The sequence below is a fragment of the Loxodonta africana genome, chromosome 20 (assembly GCF_030014295.1).
Source record: "Loxodonta africana isolate mLoxAfr1 chromosome 20, mLoxAfr1.hap2, whole genome shotgun sequence".
Classification (NCBI taxonomy): Eukaryota; Metazoa; Chordata; class Mammalia; order Proboscidea; family Elephantidae; genus Loxodonta; species Loxodonta africana.
Window position 1 is genome coordinate 37,646,289 of NC_087361.1, and position 21,589 is coordinate 37,667,877.

General features: G+C 37.2%; 1 protein-coding gene across 15 annotated transcripts in view; it reads right to left on the reverse strand.

Annotated features, from left to right (window-relative positions):
• The window catches only part of NRIP1 (nuclear receptor interacting protein 1), a 95,261-nt gene that overhangs the window by 33,688 nt on the left and 39,984 nt on the right, over window positions 1–21,589 (reverse strand). For 8 of the 15 annotated variants that reach the window (XR_010318704.1, XR_010318705.1, XR_010318703.1 and 5 more), the window contains one exon: window positions 16,751–16,874. The exons of 5 other annotated variants lie outside the window; for them this stretch is intronic. The gene's annotated coding sequence lies outside the window, so the exon portion shown is untranslated. Of the gene's footprint in view, window positions 1–43; window positions 12,926–15,325; window positions 15,427–16,750; window positions 16,875–21,589 lie in introns of those variants that run through there. 2 more of the 15 variants (XR_010318702.1, XM_064273103.1) reach the window with 2 other exon arrangements.

The window sequence follows — 21,589 nt, forward strand, 5'->3', positions numbered from 1 at the left end:
AATATCCTTAACAGCTTGAGGTATTATAGTTGCCAGTGGCTACCGTCTTTTTTTTTTTTTTAATAAGCATACCTCTTCTATCTTTGTACCATGTTATGTAGGATCTTTAACAATACAATAATATACACTGAAAAATAATTAAATATCATTTCCCGTACTAATCATGTCCATAACCACCTCCATCACTTCTCTCAGTCATCTGTGGTTAAAATCTTATATTAGCTTGAATTTCATTTCTGCCTGACACATTTCAAGCACTGAAGCAGATCTGTGCCTCAGAATACCTTATAGGGTTTCGTTATCAATCAGGTTATGTTCCCAATGACGCTTTCGGCAAAATTATCTTATTAGAATGAACTCTCGTGGGCTGAAGTAAACAAAGCTGCAGCCCAATGCTCTCATATACTTTCCATTCATTTATTTTCTTTCTCCTTACTTAGACTTACAGCACGTGCCATAGAAAGCGTGCATGTTAAATATTCCTGGAGTGTCACAATATGTAATACAATAAAACAGATTACAACCCTACCTTTCTTTCACAGCAGTGGTGCCAAGCACAGGTACAACGGAGCAATCAATTTGTTCTGCAGACAGAAAGGCTTTCATAGAATACTAATGTAAAATCTCTTTTCTTTCTCCTTTGCCTTGACTCCCCAGTGCCCAGGTCCTGACCAATACAAGGAGGAGGGCGGTATGTCTTCTGCTGAGATAACCACAACTACTAATCAAGTATACGTGTACAAGGGCACAGGATTAAACCTCCACCAAGCTTGAGTCAGGGTGTGAGAGCAGCTAAACACAAGCACAGCACGGTCAAAATTAAACACACACACCCACCCCCCCTACATGCACGTGTCATAAAAATACAGATGTTTGTACTTCGGTGAACTAATTCATCAGACTTTACCACTGCTGGATTTTTATCTCAGGGGCAGAAAATTACCTCCTGCTGAACTGAAGGCTTAGCCCCAACAGGACCCAACTATGATTGTTTTTCTCCAGGAATGGGATCATGATCAGTATTCTCTGCTTTAAAATGTTCGCTGCTTTTCAAATAGGGTTTTTTTTTTTTTCCTTTAAGTTGAACTATCCAGTACAATTTTCATGGACTTGACACTTTCAAATATTAATATAGGGTTAATTGACTCTGCAAGGATTAAGATTTTGTGCTTAAAAATGGTCTGTAATAGCTCAAGTCGACTTCCTCCAGAAAACCGCACACGCTACTGATACTAGAAGATGTACAAGAGATTTTTCACACATCCTGAAGTTTTTACAATAAAGTACAATCCCAAGCGATTTTTTAAAAAAGGTTCAGGTCCCAAATATTATTTTACATTTTTAACACTTTACAACTATGGTAGCACAGCAGTGTATTTTAATCTCATAAATCCAGAGTTTCGAGATTATTTTCAATTTTATTGGGCTTATTTTTCTGCTATTCAAAATATGAAAGGTATGTCAATCACTGAGCAGGATGATGAAAGACGTGGTTAAATATTTTTTTAACACACATTATCTCATTTCAATTTGCCTGCTTTGATTTTCAAACAACTCTTGAAAAGTACCAAGAGGCAAGGGGCATGCAAACTAAGCAAAATAATTAAGAACAAAATACCCTCAATAAACAGAGAAACTTACTAGGAGGCTTCCTAAGCTGGCTCTGTTTTCATGTCAACAACTGGTTTAACACTCCAAAAATACCTGTGCCTTTTATCTGCACTCCTCCTTTGTCTTAAAAACTAAAATAAAAACAAACATCAGCAGGGACAATTAAAAAATACGAGGGACTTCAATGAAGTGTTGCAAAAAATGTTTAATCGATAGGGATGCATTTGTCCTTGACACGCTGACCATGTCATCAGGCTATTGTCATGTGATATCATGTCATTTCCCCACCTGGCTCATGACCTTGTCCTTTAAATGACCTAAAGCTTCCCTCAAGTAGCAGGAGGCCCCTCCCCGCTGTCTCAGCAAGGTCGAATGGGTCAGTGTGTCCTCATCTATAATCCACCACCATTTGTCAGCAGGGAGGCTGGAGGAGGCAGGCTTGCTACAAGGGGAGAATGCCCAATTAGGCAGCTGTCACACAAAGCATAGGCTGCAAAATTATCCCCTGTCAAAAGAAAGAGCAGCTGCGGGTGCCAATTACAGCAACCTTTCAACCCTTTAGGTACTGGAAACTACACAGAAGTAAATGAAGAACAATTAGTGATAACAAATCGATGAATTAGGACAGTAAATTAGAAATTACTAGCAGGTGAGCTTGGGTCATACATGACATTAAGGGCATACCAGCCTCCAGACAAGGGCAGGGATGCACAGATACACACTAACCATTTCCTTGTATGTAGATTTCCCCTCCAACACTCTTTTTCTGTAAAACTGAAATCCTTTAAATACTCATACTTAAAAGCGTTGTCTCTTCATGTACACCCTCTTCCTTTTCATGAACCCAAATAAATTGCTTCTTAACAGGAGGAAAATCATTCATAAATAATAATTCTTATACAATCCATCATGTTACCCCCTCAAACTTAAATTTTCTAAGAGTGGCCCACAAAACCCAACGTAACAGCTCGAACAATCATACTTTAATACTACCTGTCGTCAGAAAGGGTTGGCCCTGATGCTACTTGAGTCACACTACATGAAAGTATCTCTTTGAGGTACCAAGTATGAATTCTGAGAAAACTGTTATGCTAATAACAAAGTTAAATCTCTCTACACGATGTGATTTTGTGTAGAAATAACTACAATGCATGCTTCTATATATAATACATACAAAGAAAATATCGACCATAAAATTACTCTCTCAGATTATTCTTCTTTAATTCTGCACAGGCGATATGCGCTAAGTCTCAAGCATAGAAAGCCAATTCACTTAGGATCTAGCCAACCAATGTATTTGGTAGTTAGCACTCAGAGGCAACAAAGGACGAATAACATGGGAAAACAAGCCTCACAAAGAGAGGGACTTCAATATGGCTAGTTATAAGGCTTTATAAGGTCATGAATGTTCAGAAACAACTTTCTTAAAGTCCATTTTCAACTAAAATTATTTTTTTCCTTAAAAATAAGCATGTCTTCCCATACAAATTCTTTAAAAGTCCAGAAGCCTGAATGGTATGCGCTATAATTTCTAAGGAAAAAAAAAAAACAAGCAGGAGTTAAATTGCTCAACTAGAATTCTAAATCACAAATGAGTACAAGTGAGGCGGAGAAGGTGAGGGATAAGGGAGCACTTTACTCACCCCCTCCAACACATTATAAATACATCACAGTTGCCAAGGGGGAAAACTTTGAATTCCTAGTTCTTAAGTCAAGCTATTTGATAAAATTTCCAGAAGATGAATGTCATGGGTGGGGAGGGAAATTTCTCCATTAAAAGTTTATCTGAGAATCTGATTTATAAATTATGTTTCACCCCTCTCAAAACGGGCATTTAGAGATTTTCTTAAGTTTAGAGTGCAACCCTATAAAGTCAAACACAAATGGAACTCAAAGAAAGGAATGGCAAGCAGACAGTCATGAAGGAGTTAATGCCTTTAGAATTCAGCTTCCATCATACTTGGGTGACTATCTCTTTAAATAATTTAAACCCTTTCCATCAACTACAAAGCTGTTTTGAAGCCATTTAGCTTTGTTCTTTACATGTGTTCTAATTAAGAAATGACCTTGTCATCACACACACCAGAAATCCAGGATTATTTCCTACAGCAAAAATTCACGAAGCCCCTAAAAAAGAAAAGAAAAGAAAAAAAAAAAAAGACTTCTTCCTCAGTTCCTCACTAAAGGAAGTTGTTGGTTGGCTGAACGCTGAGGCAGTTTCACCGCATAATTTTTTTTGTTGTTGTTGAATGTCACAGGGCGGGTTAGTGTGACCTTGAGCTGCATCAGCAGCACAGCAAGGGTCGAGATGCCTGCAGGCGCCCTTGTACTGGATTTGCAAGACAAAAACCTTCAAACTGGCTGAAGGACATCTTAAATCTCTTCAAAGGTTTTCTGAACTAATCTGGGCTGCTCTGAGCAGGATCTGTGCCAGCGTGAGAGGCAAAATTAAAAACAAGGTCTCTGACAGGATGCTGTCTCCTCTTAACCCTTCCCAAGCAGAACAGAACAAATCACGGGCATTCTGGAGAGACAGTTTACCTAGAATCATTCTCTCCTAACAAATTATGTACGCAAGCAATCACAAAAAAGGGGGAAGCTATTAGTTCTTAAAACTAAACAATCCTCCATGTGTGCTTATTAAAGAATTTGGGTCAAATGTTTTCTTGAATATATTTTAGCATATTGGATGTAAAACTTAGAGCACTATTTGTATTTTTTAGTTTTTCAGCACAGTGACTTAGGAATAGTTCCATCAACATTAATCCCTAGAATTTTCATTTTAAAAAAGAGTAAGCTTTTAGCTGTTAAAGTCACAGATTTCGTGTATATAGCATACAGCCCAGGCATATGCTATAAGAAATCAGAATGACATTTGTTATTATGTTTTCGCATTTCCAATGAGTGGGCCAAAAAAGAGAACCTAATAATACCAGCAGAGGGTGTTTGATTCTTCGCTGGCAATGTCCTCAAGCTTTAGTAGCTACAGTAGGCAAGTTTTTCAATCACTAGATTTACTCTAGAGCCAAAACAACAACAATTTAAGTGTAAGAAAAGGTGATGTTTAGCAATTTAGCACAGGTCTTTATATCTTAGTTGCTGAAGTAACAGTCCTCATATACTGGTAATGCAGAATTAATTTTTATCAGTAAATGGGAAACCCTGGTGGCATAGTGGTTAAGTGCTACGGCTGCTAACCCAAGGGTCGGCAGTTCAGATCCTCCAGGCGCTCCTTGGAAACTCTACAGGGCAGTTCTACTCTGTCCTATAGGGTCGCTATGAGTCGGAATCGACTCGATGGCACTGGGTTTGGTTTTGGTTTTATCAGTAAATGAGTTTTCCTCACAAAACAGAGCAGTAGAGGATCCATTACTGGTCACTTCACTTCTATGAATCTCAGTGTTCTTATGTGTAAAATCGAGATGATGACGATGATATCCACTTTCCTTCCACAAAAAAGTGTAACGAAAGTCAAGTTCAAGTAATATCAAAACAAACAAAAAGTAACAGATAATACAACAGGTATTTGAATCCGTCAAATTGAGCATCTGTCCCCAGGCACATTTGTGGCAGTCACTTTTTATGAAGAGCAAAGAAGACAGCACAAACTAGATCACACCTTGCCTACTATCAGATCACATCCCTTCAAATCAGTTCTAGGTTATATTCACAATTTAAATGTAAATGATAACGAATTAGTGATCTTGATGTATGTTTCAATTTTTTTGTGTCAAGCCAAGATCCCAAAATGGATTTTCAAAAGTTGACTGAAGAATCACAGGAGGCCTATTAAAAAAGTAATGGGGGGTAGGTTGAGTTTGGAAAAAGGAATCAGTGTTGTAAATGAATTGTATACATTACCTAACTTACCCAGAACTTGAATTTCTTATCACATCATAAGTATTCATAAACAGCTACTGATTGATACAACAGCCACAGATGGCACAGGGTTGGGCAACATTTTGTTCTGTTATACATAAGGTCACCATGAGTTAAAGCTGACTTGATGGCAAGAAACAACCACCATATGGTAGGCGGGCAGTGGTGGTTCAGTGGTAGAATTCTTGCCTTTCATGAGGAGATCCGAGTTCAGTTCAGACCAACGTACCCCATGGGTAGCCACATCCAGTCTGTTGGTGGAGACCGGCATACTGCTAATAGGTTTCAGCACAACTTTCAAACTAAGACACACCAGGAAGAACAGCCTAGCAATCTACTTCAAAAAATCATCCCGTGGATTACAATGGTCTGATCTGCAACTGATCACGGGGCTGGCACAGGACCAGACAATGTTTTGCTCAGTTGTACATGGGCTCGTTGAGAGTCGGGAGCTGACTCAACAGCAGCTAACAACACCATATGCTAAGTGCTGAGGATTAAAAAAAAGTCCTAGTTCTCAAGAAATAGTCCAGTGGAACAAATACCTATGATATTTAAAATGCAACATCTTACAGTTAATGTATCACCATCTATGATATGTTAGTTTGTCACACATGTAAGCTGTCATTATATTTAAAGTACAGAATTTAGTAAGGTCCAACAGGGTGCAAATTATTGTCTTCAAAAAAATATAGATTACATAAATTCAAGAATATGATGAGTAACAACTATACTTTCACCCACTTAAATTCAGATATGCTTTCCCGAATGGGATAGGAAAAAAGTAATCTAGCAAGTAGGTAACACAAGTGTGAACAGTACGTATGCATTTCTACCTAAACTGCTGTGCAAAAGGAGTCACAGTTTGTACTGTGCTAAATGCTATGGCTGAGTATTTAAAAAGTGTTCTAGGGACACAGAGTAGGTTGTAACTAGGTTTTTAGCTCATATGTGTGTGCAGATGGTGGTCAGGGATGGTTTAAAAGATGAGTAAGGGCTCGCCAGGCAGAAGAGAATGGCAGCACATTCTAGGTTACAGAAATAGCACTCAAAGGCAGGGGAGAGCTCAGTGTGATACAGGAAGGGAGATGGTCCAATGTGACTGAAGATTAAGCTGAAAGGCAATTGGGACCAAGCGCTTTGAATTAAGGCCATGCCAAGGAGCTGGCCTTTGTCTGCCGGACAGTAGAAGGTTTACAGGGAATGGTATGATTAAATTCATGTTAAAAAAAAAAAAAAGAAGACAAAGAAAAACTGAAGAGTTCTTTATAGCTTGGAGGGGAGAAGAGATCATAGGCCAGTTAGTACAGAGAAGAAATGACAGTTAAAAGAAGGCAGGAACAAGAAGGTTGTAGGAAAAGACAGCTCTAAAATACAATGAAGACCGGTTTGAATATTTTGAAAACAATTTGTATTACACAAACAGTGCCATAAAATAGGGGGTTATTTAATAGCAACTTCATTAAATGATGAAAATAATTACCGTATCTCAAGCCTCGTTTTTTAAAAACACTGTGTTGACATGATTTGCACAAAGTTTCAAGAAAAATAATAATTCCTGTAGACGAAAAAAACCAAACCCAATGCCACTGAGTCAATTCCGACTCATAATGACCCTACAGGACAAAGTAGAACTGCTCCAGAGGGTTTCCAAGGAGCACCTGGTGGATTTGAACTGCCACCTTCTAGTTAGCAGCCAAGTTCTTAATCACTGCACCACCAGGGCTCCAAAAAAGAAAAAAAAAAAAAAAGAAAACCAAACCCATTGCCGTCAAGTTGATTCCAACTCATAGCAACTCTGTAGGCCAGACCAGAGCAAAACTGCTCCCCTTCACAGGGTTTCCAAGGAGCAGCTGGTAGATTCAAACTACTGACCTTCTGGTTAGCAGCCAAGCTCTTAACCACTTCACCTCCAGGGTTCCACAGGTATTTAAAAAGAAAGCTTAGAGTCAGATCCTGTTGGAAATCTGAATGACATACATTTCAAATATCAATCTTCATTAAGTATGAAGTAAGTGTTTTGCTTATTAAGACAGTAACATGCAAGACTGAACCCAGAACAACTAGATGATGCTGGGTTACTACTAGCAACTGCTCCGATAGGGATCACAACAGAGGGTCCTGGACACAGTGGGAAAAGATATAGAACAAAATTCAAATTCACGAAATAAAACGACCAGACTTGCCGGTCTGACAGAGACTGGCGGAACCCCAAGAGTATGGCCTCTGGACTCCCTTTTAACTCAGTACTGAAGTCACTCCCGCAGTTCACCCTTCAGCCAAAGATCAGACAGGTCTATAGGGCAAACAATAACACATGTGAGGAATGTGCTTCCTAGTTCAATCACGTATGTGAGACTAATGGGCACATCAGTCCAAAAGCAAAGACAAGAAGGCAGGAAGGGGTAGAAAAACTAGACGAATGGAAACGGGGAACCCAGGGTGGAGAAGAGGAGAGTGCTGACAAATACAGGGTTGGCAACCAATGTCGCAAAAATAATTTGTGTATTAACTGCTTAATAAGAAACTAATCTGCTCTGTAAACTTTCACTTAAAGTGCATGTACACACACACACACACACACACACAAAACACAGCAACATGTAGCTTTTCAGAATAGTGTGAAGGCCTATTTCCTTTGGCTATAAGAGATGTCTGGCTTAACACTGTAATGTGGTTGCCGGAGCTATGAGTTTCATCAATATTAATAGGAAAAAATTAACTCGGCAAACATTTATTGAGTGTCTACCATGTTTAAGACATAGAATTAAGAAAATAAAAACTTTCCAACATTCTACCAGCTTTGTGCTTCTAGATTATCACTCATAATGACACTACGTCCCGAAAATCCAGCTCATACTATACACCATCACACATAAGACTATGAGTAAAAAGAACATTGAGCTGTCAGTGAATTAAGAGTCTGAATCAGCAGCCATCTTGGCATCTCCATCTAACTGACAGGTACACAATACATTTCCAGAACTCTCAGGGAAGACCCAGTACCCATGTAATTTGAAGAGACTTGTCAAATACTCTAGAGACTCACTGTCCTGCTAAGACCTCAAAAGGAATTTAACAGAGTATCAGCCAAGGCAAGAGGGTGGGGAATAAAAAAGAGCAGAAGTCACTGGGGCCAAGTAAATATCTGCCGGAGAGCAGACTGAAAAGGAGAGCCAGTATCAGGGATCAGGTTGAGGCAAGTGGAGGGGAAGGTCAAATAAAGGAGAGGGAGGAAAGATTTTGAAGGGAAGAATCCTTATTCCCCCCAAAGAAGCCGCAAACTTTATTCAGTGAAATCATTAAGAAAACAACCAAACCTCCAAATTCTCTGAAGTACAGAGATGCTTCATAAGAGAAGTATCTGGAAGTACACAAGTCATAAAAAGGGTAAGCAATTGAAAACCAGGGTATTTGACAGGGCACAACTAGGAATGGCCTTACTGAGTATCCACAAATAAAATGACTTCTCCTTGAGTAAGCATCTCTGTCTTATAACTGCCAAGCAAGCAAACACTGGTAATAAGTTCCAGCACATTCTATGTCTAGACATTAATAGAAGGATGGGTAACGTGATTAGTCTTACAGACATTTAAAAAAAAAAAAAGCTTACCAATCCACAAATATAAAAGCTAGGTTACAACATTATTGAAATAAAATTGAAAATTGTCTACTGGTGATTAGGTAAGTGAATTCCCACAAGGTAGCAATTCTCAAAGTGCGGTCCCCACCACCCATTCAGGAAGAGCACAAGGTCAAAACTACTTTCATAACACTACAATGTTATTTGCTTTTGTATCTTCTCTCTCGTGAGTATACAGGGGAGTTGCTCAGAGACTACAAAACGTGTGTCATTACACTGATGACTAATGGAATGTGTCCTTGTGTATTCTTGTGCTTTAAAATTTTTCTGTTTACATTTCTTGTATGATAAATTTCAACTGATATGACCCTCATTAACAAAAGCTCTTTGGGGTCCTCAACAGTTTAAAAGTAAGAAGAAGTTTGAGAACTACTGCTGGTCTACTGAAGTAAGAGTCAAGTGCAATACTGGTTTTTATATCCACACAAAATCTCTTATTTTCTAATTCACAAAAATGTATACTGTAACTATGCTAGATAAATACTGTTCTTTGTGCAGAAATATCTCAAGGCCAGGTGGGGAAAGGAGCAGATTATTTTTTTTTTAAAGCAGATTAGATGCAATACTTGGGTATAAACCCAACAAAATATGTACATGATCTAAATGAGGAAGACTACAAAACTCTTGATGAAAGAAATCAAAGATTTAAAATGGGGGCAATATTTCACATTCATGGACAGGAAGACTTAATATAATCAAAGCTTCAATTCTTTCCAAACTGATCAATAAATTAAATTCAATCCCAATCAAAATCCCAGCAAGTTACTTTGGGGATATCAACAAATTGATTCTAAAGTTTATGTAAAAAAGCAAAAGACCTAAAATAGTCAACACACTACTAAAGAGGCACAGAGTTGGAGGACTGATACTACCTAACATCAAGACTTATTATAAAGCTGCATTGATCAGGACAATGTGCTATTGATGGAAGAATGAACAAATGGATCACTGGGACAGAACACAGAGCCCAGAAACAGACACACACAAATGTAGTCAATTGATCTTTGAAAAAGGAGCAATGGCAATTCAATGTGGATAGTCCTTTCAACAAATGACATGCAAAAATATGAATCTAGACACAGACCTTAAATCAATCACAAAATTTAACTCAAAATGGATCACAAACCTCATGTAAGATGTAAAACTCTACAACCTGCAGCAGATAATATAGGAGAAAATCTAGGTAACCCCGAGCTGGGTGATAACTTTTTAGATACAACACCAAAAGCATAATCCATCTGAGAAAAAAACTGGTATGCTGCACTTCATTAAAATTAAAAACTTCTGCTCTGCACAAGTCACTGTTAAGAGAACAAAATAATAAGCCATAATGGGAGAAAAGATTTACAAAACATCTATCTCATAAAGGACTTGTATCCAAAATATAAAAAGAATTCCTAAAACTCAATAAGAAACAACCCAATTAAAAAAATGAGGAAAAGAACTGAACAGGTACCTCACCAAAGAAGATATACACATGGAAACTAAGCATATGAAACAATGCTCAGCATCTTATACCATTGCCCAGTGCCCTAGAGTCAGCTCCAACTCATAGCGACCCTATAGGACAGAGTAGAACTGCCCCATAGAGTTTCCAAGGAGCGCCTGGTGGATTCGAACTGCTGACCCTTTGGTTAGCAGCCACAGCACTGAACCACTATACCACCAGGGTTTCCTACCATTAGGAAATTAAAACAGCAATGAGATACCACCACACACCTATTAACCAGCTGATGAGTGGATTCCAAATAATGGTGTCCCAGTGTGTCAGGGTGGAACTAGCCTCCACAGGGTTTTCAATGACAGTTTTTTTGGAAACAGATCACCAGCCTTTCTTCCAAGGTGCCTCTGCATGGACTTGAACCTCCAAACCTTCAGTTAGTAGTCAAGCATGTTAACCATGTGCATTATCCAGGGATTCCTATATCCCTAGCAGAATGGCGAAAACCAAAAACACTAACACCGAATGCTGGTGAGACTATGAAGCAAAAGGAACTCCCATTTACTGCTGGTCAGAATGCAAAATGGTACAGCCACTTTGAGAGATAACCTCGCAGTTCCCTAAAAAGCTAAACACGGGCTTAACATATGGTCCAGCAATCATGCTCCTACGTATTTACCCACATGAACTGAAAATGTATGACTACATAAAAACCTGCATACAAATGTTCACAGCAGCTTTATTCATAACTGCCAAAAATTGGAAGCAATCAGATGTCTTTCAATAGATGAATGGATAAACAAACCGTGGTACATCCATACAATGGAGTATTATTCAGAAATAAAAAGAAATGAGCTCTCAAGCTACCAAAAGACATGGAACAACCTTAAATGCATATTGTTAAGTCAAAGAAGCCAGGATGAAAAAGCTACATATTGTATGATTCCAACTATATGACATCTGGAAAAAGCAAAAACTACAAAGGCAGTAAAAAGATTAGCAGTTAACTTGGGGTTCAGGAGGAGGACAGGGATGAATAGGCAGAGCACAGGGCAATACTAGGGCAGTGAAATTATTCTGTATGGTACTATAATGGACACAGGATATTATGCATTTGTCAAAATCCATAGGACTGCACAATACAAGGAAACCCTGGTGGTATAGTGATTAAGTGCTATGGCTGCTAACCAAAAGGTCAGCAGTTCAAATCCACCAGGTACTCCTTGGGAACTCTACGGGGCAGTTCTATCCTGTCCTAAAGGGTCACTATGAGTTGGAATTGACTCAATGGCAACAGGTTTGGTTTTGCACAATACAAAGAGTGAACTCTAAAGTAGACTACAGATTAATTAATAATAATAATATATTAATATTGGCTCATCAATTGTAACAAATGTACTATAGGAATGCAAGATGTTAATAACATGGGAAATTGTGAGCAGAAAGAAACGGGTTATATGGGAACTCTACTTTCTGCACAAATTTTCTATAAACCTAAAACTGCTCTAAAAATTTCTATTTTATAAAAGTAGATTAGAAGACTGAAGAGAATATAAAGTTTCTCTTAACTTTGCATCACTACTATTCTGAATGTATCATGCAAGTAATAACAAATTCACAAATATTTAAAAAGGAGCTGCTATATGGTAGGAAAGGAGCCCTGCTGGCACAGTGGTTAAGGCGATTGACTGACTGCTAACCAAAAGGTTGGTAGTTTGAAACCACCAGCGGCTCCGTGGGAGAAAGATGTGGCAGTCTGCTTCCATAGAGATTTATAGCCTTGGAAACCCTATGTTTCCAAGTAGGAATCAACTTGATGGCAGTGGGTTGGGTTTAGTAGAAGCTGATGACAATTAAGGTACTAAGTAAAAGACTTAAGGAAAAAAAAAATTCTTTGAAGACACCAAATTCAGAAGAAATTTTAATTATATTAACATTTTCCATTGTAAAGGTAAGTTGGGATCGATTAAGGAAGGCCTGTTACTCTTCTATGTTCATAACGCATTGCTGAATTATTCTTGATCAGATAAGCAAATTGGAGTTATGTGGAGGTCTGGTGGCTGTGGGAGAGCCTGGGGCAGGGACACCAGTAGGAGGCTAAGCAGCACAGGAGCTTCAGGTAAGAAAAGATGAGGCTGTGCACTGAGATGCTGGCTGTGGGAAAATGGGTGGAAGCAATGCTGGAAACCAAAGATCCTTCTTTTGAGCTGAGCATCCAGACCTTCTTGCCAGATTGTTCATAAAATACCAGTGAGGCAGATAGGTTAAACCCGCTGCCGTCGGGCTGATTCCGACTCATGGCCACCCTATAGGATAGAGTAGAACTGCCCCACAGGGTTTCCAAGAAGCACCTGGTGGATTCAAAAGTTTATGTAAATTAATCCCAACTAACATGACTCACCCAGATGTACAGATTAATCTGGGTTTCACTAGTACCATGTTCCCAATGAAAACTTTGTCTACAACGTTCAATTCTTTTTTACAAAGGGTTATTTCTTAAAGTAAAAACATGACTTTGAAGAGTCTTTCATAAAGTCTGGGTAAGGCATTCAATAGAGAAAATTAGCCTTACTCTACTAACCTAATACCCCAACTTCCAGACCATTTTTATCTCTTCATATAAATATCTCTTCATATCTATTTATTTGAAATAGAAGTTTTAACACTTAAATCATCTGTTGAAAAAGTCACCAGAAATTTAATCAAAAAGAAAAAAAAAAGGCACAATAAAGGACTCTCCCTGGTGTAAGATCATGAGATATAATAATAAAAACTCCACTTAAGTCGAAAAATGAGAACTGTATTACTGCTTAAGCTAAACTAATCTACAATTATCTAATTCTAGCCAAGACAGTCACTATTTTTTTATTATCAATTTTATCAAAATGAGTTAATAAATGTTACCGACTGAGAATGAACAGAGCACAGAAAGTATATGGAACTGTATAAAATACAATAAAGTATGACATTTACTTTGTTAGTCACTACATGGGATGAGTGTATTCATTCAAAACGGGGAACTGACAAGCGAGCAATGGAAATCTGGTTTAAGTCATTAACAAACTTAATAACACCTCATACTTTATACGGAGTGTGGCATTCAATTATTCAAATTATTTTCTTTTTTTTTCCAATCACTTTCTTTGAGCTTTCACTCAGAAGGAAGTTACTATACTCAAAAATATATAACTTCATCAAAATAATAAACTACTGTGCATCAAAGGCCATTATCAAGAAAGTGAAAAGACAACTTACAGAATGGAAGAAAATATTTGGAAATGATATATCTGATGAGGGTTTAATACCCAGGCTATATAAAGAACTATACCTCCACAATCGAAAGACAAACCACCCAGTCAAAAACAGGCAAAGACTTGAATAGACATTTTTCCAAAGAAGATATACAAATGGCCAATAATTCCATCAAGAAGATGCTTAAAAACATCATGAGGAATTAGTGAAATGCAAGCCAAAATCATAATGAGATACTGCTTTACACACGTTAGGATGGCTATCATTTAAGGAAAAAAAACTGAAAATAACAAGTGTTGGGAGGATGTGGAGAAACTGGAATCCTCGTCCGTTGCTGGTAGGAAATGTAAAATTGTACAGCTGCTGTTTGGTGGTTTCTCTGAGTGTTAAACATAGAATTACCAAATACCCAGCAATTCCATTCCTGGGTATACACCCAAGAGTTGAAAGCAGGGACTCAAATAGATACTTGTAGACCAGTGTTCCCTGCAGCATTATTTACAACAGCAGAAAGCTGGAAACAACCCAAGTGTCTATCAACAGATGAATGGAAAAACAAAATGTGGTGTATTCATACAATGGAATATTATTCAACCATAAAAAGGAGTGAAGTTCTCATACATACTACAAAATGGATGAACCTTTGAAACATTATGCTCAGTGAAATGAGCCAGACACAAATAGACAAACGTAATTGTATGATTTCATTTATATGAAATACCTAAAATAGACGAATGTACAGAGACAAAAATTGGCTTGTGGTTACAATGGGCAGAGGTGCAGAGGAAATGGGGAGCAACTGCTTAATAGATACAGAGTTTCTGTGTGGAATGATGAAAAAGTTTTGGAAGCAAATAGTGGGGATGGTGGCAAAACACTGTGATTGTGATTAATGCCACTGGAATATACACTGAAAATGGTTAAATTTTATGTTCTATATATTTTCCATAATAATAATAAAAAAAGAAGTGTAGTAAGTATTTTTGGAATGTCACTGGACTGACAAATATAGCAAAACCTCATGAAATAGCTCACCAGTTGAGAGTCTTCCATTGTGCTCTGAGGAACACTAGCCTCCTGAGTTACATGTAAGATACTCGCTTATTTGGAGACTGGCAGTCCATTGGCTAATAGAAGGCCTACTGAAAAGACATACTCTGACCCAGCATCTCCCAAATTAATTTGGCCATTGGCTCCTTATTCAAAAAGAACTGTTTAACAAGATAACATTTTAGAAAATATACACTTGATACAGTCACTTTTAAAAATCATGAAACATTTTTAATATATGTAAATGACATGAAAATCACTACTAATAATCAATTTTATATGCTTTTGAAGTTGCTCATTGTACATTCTAAATAATCTATTTTCTTTCTTCATCTGGAAGAAAGATCCAAATTTGATCATGTTTCATGAACAACTTATTGGCTATATATATTTACCAGCTGGCTTTCTATAAGTTATTTACCCAACTGCTTTAAGTGGTTGTTGCTCACCGTTCTGGTTACTTGGTAAAAGATGGAAAACTTGGTAAAACAGTTATACCACTGGGGCAAAAGAAGTCACTGGAACACGCATGGTTATAATTTTCATCTTACTAAAATTAAAAGTTGAGAAATGGAGTTCAACTATGTTTCATCAAATGTAAGGCTTTAGACTATTAAACAGTTGCTAACACATAATTACACCTGAATGAAAGAACTTTCAGCATTTACAAACAAAATGTTCAGCATTTTAATCCCAATTCAGAGGTACAAATAATACATGATTATGTAAGAATGACTAGCAACCAAAAAATTACTAATAATTTTATCTAGCCTTTTCATTTAAATACGTTTTAAATATTTTCTTGGTGTAATTACAAGAAACAATAAGCAGTTAAGTGGAGCGATTAAAATAAAAACTTCATCACTAGGTTTTCTCAATACAACCAGAATTGTGAAGAAAAAGGAGTTTGTGTTGTCACTGAGCCAAACATAATATCAAACCTACAAGGTAGAGAAAGAATTTGGCTCAAAGTTCCTATCCCTTTTTTGAAATATCAGGGCCAGTCAAAACAATGATTTCTAGGATGTTCTGTAGTCCTCTTCTGCACAGAGTCTTCAGTTAGCTAATTGAAAGTGAAGTCTTCACAACTAATTACATGCACTATAATCAATCACTGTGCCTTTTCCTGGTTTACTTAGATTGTTTCTGCCTAGTTATAAGCAGTATAAGGTCCAAGAGCTTAAGACATGACAAATTCGTTTAAGTTGTAGCTCTACTCAAAATCAGGAGCGTTAATCCAAGTAGAGTTAATTACTCACTCATCTTCTGTTTCACTGCCCACCTACCTGTGTTAGAGTATTTTATCATTTCTCAGGAATGTAATATACTATTTGCCTTATAAGACAGTAACAATTTTACATAATTTAAAAATAATCATTGACCTATACTACCAAAACCTCTATTTTTTTCCCAAAACAGTAATTGACTTTTTTCTGAAATCAGATTGCCATTTCAGGTCTGTATTAACTCCGCCCATTTTCCCTGCTTTTTTGGTAAAAATAAATTATAGTCAATGTGAGTATGATCTTTTCTTTTGAGCTTCCTAATCCCTCTCTCCAGAAGTAACCTAGGCCTTTGGAGTCTCAAGAATAATTTTCATGTTCTTTCTTATGGCATTTAACTTCTTTCTACTGTTTGATTACATTTATTAATCTACACTTATTCTTTCCCAGTAAGTTTCTTAACTGTAGGATCATATCTTACTCATTTTTTAAATTTTACGACACGGACTAATGAAATAATTTGCACAAATAAAGCACAAAATACACATCCGGTGATTACAAGCTAATTTATAACCGACGAAGAATGGCCTGAAATATATTAAAGTCACAATGATTAGGCCTTCAGAACTCTGTCAGGTAATATATTCTCACCGTCTGTCTCCAAGGTTTGAGCCTCTGCTTTCAGAGAAAGAAAACTGAGAAGGCTGCTGAAAAGTTGCTCTGATGTCATCTAGAGTCTTCAGATTCCCTGGTACTCCTTCAGTCTAGTGGGCATCTTAGGAAGAGGAAAAAAGGAACTTGACATCTTTTCCAAACCAGATTCTGGAATATCTTTTGTGAAATTCTGAAAGCTTATCCCAGTACCTTTTTCAAGTTCAATACAGACATAGTCATTTGACAGGGGAATAGAAATTGTTTATGAATATTAGCTTTCTGAAGGAAAGCAAGACAGATTCTTGCTTTCTTAATAATATATTTACTTGATAAAAAGAAGATACTTCAAGAAAATCAAGTGTGAAAAATGTTGATAGTACTTATTAACCTGTTAATTTCAAATTTCTTAAGCATGTTGTCAAATTACTAATTACAAACTAAGTTACATCTAAAAATCTAGCACCTCTAAAAGATAAATTTCAAAAATGAAACACTAAAAAGAGAAAAGAAAATAGTAGCTACAGTTTCTCTCATATTAAACTTTTCCATTGTCATAATACCAATTACATAAACCTTTCAGCACAAAATTTGGTAATAAATATCAAACGCCTTATGTCCATGCAAAGAGTTGTACAAGAATATTCATAGCAGCTTTATTTATAAAAGCCAAAACCTGGCAACAACCCAAATGTCCATCAAAAAGCAAATGAATTACAGTATATCCAAATAATGGAAAACTTACTATTCAGCAATAAAAAGGAATATACAATTAATATAAACAAATGAAAGAATTTCAAAATAATTATACATGAAGCCAGACAAAAAAGAATACAAACTGTGTGGTTACATTTGCATTAAATTCTAGAAAATGCAAATTAATTTATAGTGGGAGAAAAAAAATATATCAGTGGTTATCTGGGGACAGAAAGGTGGAAAGGGGCAAGAGGGAGGGATTAAAAGGGGTATTATCTTAATTATGGTGCTAGTTTCCATGGGTGTGTGTGTGTATATATAAATCAAAACTTATCAAGTTGTACCTCTTAAATATGTACAGTTTATTAGATGCCAACTACCCTTTAATAGCTCTAAGAAAATATCAAATGCATTGTTTTAGTCATCTAGTGCTGCTGTAACAAATAAGTGGATGGCTTTAACAAAGAGAAGTTTATTTCTTCACAGTAACGTAGGCTAAAACTCCAGATTCCGGGTGTCAGCTCCAGGGGAAGGTTTTCTCTCTCTATCGGCCTTTTCATCAATCTTCCCCCAGAGCAGGAGCTTCTCCACACAGGGACCCCAGGTCCAAAGGATGCGCTTTGCTCCCCTAGCAGTGCTTTCTTGGTATGAGTTCCCCCACTCTCTGCTCATTTCCCTTTCATCCCTTGTAAGATAAAAGGTGGTGCAGGCCACACCCTGGGGAAACTCCTTTACATTGGATCAGGGATATGACCTTAGCAAGGGTGTTACAATCCCATCCTAATCCTCTTTAACATAAAATTATAATCATAAAACGGAGGACAACCACACAATGCTGGGAATCATGGCCTAGCCAAGTTGATACATATTTTGGGGGTACAGAACTCAATCCACGACAAGCATTAAATGTTACATGACCCTTGATGCACCAATTCCAAGTTTAGAATTCATTCTAAAGAAGAAAAACATCAAGGATATATACAAATATTAAGTCATAGAATGTTTATTATAAACATTTCCAGTAGAAAAAAATTTACAAACAGCCATTAAATGCAAAAATTAAGAAGTGGGCACTCATTTATTAATTATGGTACACCAAAAGGTTTAATACTTATGTAATTAAAAATATTATATAAAAAAGTTATACTAAATGATATATTGTCACTGCTACAGATTAAGTGATTAAAAACATGTAACAACCTTATGTTCAGCATAATAAGCTTTGTTTTAAAACTATACAAAAATAAATGCAGTAATTATTTCAGGAATTAGGGTGATTTTTACTGACTCATATTTTCTAATTTCTCTAAAATAATCACATACTACTCTTCTAATAAGCAAAACAAATTGAAGGGTGAAAAGAACGGCAAGCTAAAACTGTCTGCTCCCTAGTGCAAGTATAAAACAAACTTAGATTCCTGAGAGGTGGTGCACACTGTACCAGAGTTCTGGGCTATCATGCCACCCCCACCAGCAACCTACCAAACAGTTGTGAGAAAGGGGCAGGTCTGACAAGACGAACTGGAGTAATGAATAAGCAAGCTACCTGCTTTACCAGTTACAAAGTGCTTTCATGGACATGACCTCATTTGAGCTTCATAACTCACTCAAATGACCAGAGAAGAAAGTATCCCATTTACAGAGGGGATCAGACACTGAGCAGAACTGCATACGTGACACACCCCAAATTATAGATCCTGGACTCACATGGAGCCTTGGTAAAATTCTGACAGGGATTCTAAGAGAAGTAGAGAACAATCATTTTCCCCAGGTCTTTGTAACCGGCAGCAATTCACATGAGAACTAAAAAATAACTACATTTACATTCTATTAGAACGTACCTGGAATCTGGGGAACTTCCTAAATTCCCAGGCCCCAACTTCTGAAGCTGTACCCAAGCCAACAGTATCTTGTCTCTTTCAATATTACCCACCAAACCACTCAAACTCAAGTAGAATTTAATTGTTTAATCGTATTTCTTTCCTTCTTGAAGAAAAAAACTATTACCTTTTATTTTTTAAAGTTGGAACAAGAAAGTAACCATAACTATATTTAAAAAGACTACAAAAAATGGCCTGCAAATTGATGTCAAAAGATCTGACTTGATGGGAATTTAAAATACCACCTTTCAGGCTGTCTTTTTTGGTACAGCTGCACAGAAGAGAAAGGGTCTGCAAACAGTGAAGAAAACTACCAACTCCCTTACAAGAGTAAAAGTATGCTTCTTCAGAAGAACACTGTTAACAGCTGGTCAGTATCTGCTGCTGACTCCTTCAAGAAGCTACCCTTACAGATACCACTCTCCTCCAAACTCCCAGAACTATGAGAGGCTTAGCAAGTAACGGTAATTATCGCTTACTGGGTAGTTACTATGTGTAAATCACACTTCAACCGTCACATGCACGATTTTTAACCTTTATAACTACCTTATGAGATAACTGGATCCCTGGTTGCCCAGCGGTTATGGGCTCGGCTACTAACCAAAAGGTCGGCAGTTCAAATCTGTCAGCCTGTCTTTGGAAACCCTATGGGGCAGTTTTACTCTGTCCTGTGTGGCCACTATGAGTCAGAATAGACTCGATGGCATTGTGTTTGGTTTTTGGTTTATAGGGTCACTACGAGTCAAATAGACTCAACAGCAATGGATTTTATGAGATGACTATTATTCCTATTTTACAAATGAGGAAAATGAGCTCAGGTTCTTCAATTGAAAAACTAATAAGGTGTTGAAGTGGAATTCAAACCCTAGTATATTTTACTTGGAAAAAAAGACGAAACCTTAGCAGTTCTCTGATACATAAATTCTGCCCTTTCTCTAGAACTACACACCACCATTCAAGTGATGCAAAACACTTGGTATTGTTATATAAAGTTCGTGAGTCTACATTTTCCACAGAAGTAACTACAAATATCCGAAGCCCATAATTTGCGTCTGATATTTTGCCACATTCTAGACTTCTTTATTTTAATGATCTGCTCTATTAAAGTGTTATTATATCTCTTTCAAAAGAGCCCTGGTGGCACAATGGTTAAGCGCTTAGTTGCTAACCAAAAGGTTGGTGGTTCGAACCCACCGGTGATTCCATGGGAGAAAAGAACTGGCAATCTGCTCTCATAGAGATCACAGCCTAGAAAACCCTGTAAGGGCAATTCTAGTCTGCCCTATAGGGCTGCTGTGAGTCGGAATCTACTTGACAGCACACAACAAAATACCCCTTTCAAGCCAAACATCTGACAACATGAAAGATAAGGATACTTAAATAGCAGAAATTAGCAAAGGATAAAAGAGAATAAACTACTTACGCAGATCAATATTTACAAACTGCCTTATATCAATAAAGGGACAAATGAGCTTTAAACTCAACTAAATAAAACGGAACATCATCAATGTTTTTTGAATCGTAAAGGCAGGAACTATGTCCAAGAATGAGAAAATGTTTAAATAACTTTAGTGTAATCACATTGTGGAGCACTACGTAATCATTAAAATGTATGCTTTCAAAAGAATATTCAATGATGTGGTAAAATTACAAGAACACAGTGTCAAGAAAGCAAAGTACTAAACTACTCATTTGTTACTTGAACAAAATGTCACACAAATGAGGGACTAGGCATTACGCTAAGTCCTGGGATGACGAAGTGAACAAGCATAGTCCCTCACAGTAAAGAGGCCGCAAAAAAAACTCAAGGAAACAGAAAACAGATAAAATAATTGAAATCAAACAACACAAGAGATAGAAAGGAAGCAAGGAAGCTACTTTATATGAACTGATGAGGAAAAGTTTCTGGGAGGAAATGATATTTAAGATGTCTCAACAAGCTAAAGGTTCTAATGCAAAGAATGAAGTTAGCAGTTCCAATAGAAGAAACAGCATTTACAAAGGCCAAGAATCAAAAAAATACAAAGACTTGGCCTCCTCCAGGAACTGAAAGTGGACAAGAGTGACCAGTGGTGAGCACGGAAGAAAATGGTGGGAAATGAGGTCACAGAGAGACAAGAATAAAATATGATCTCAAATTTGTTTTTTGTAACATATATATGTTACTAGGAAACCCTGGTGGCGCAGCGGTTAAGAGCTATAGCTGCTAACCAAAAGGTCAGCAGTTTGAATCCATCAGGTGCTCCTTGGAAACTCTATGGGG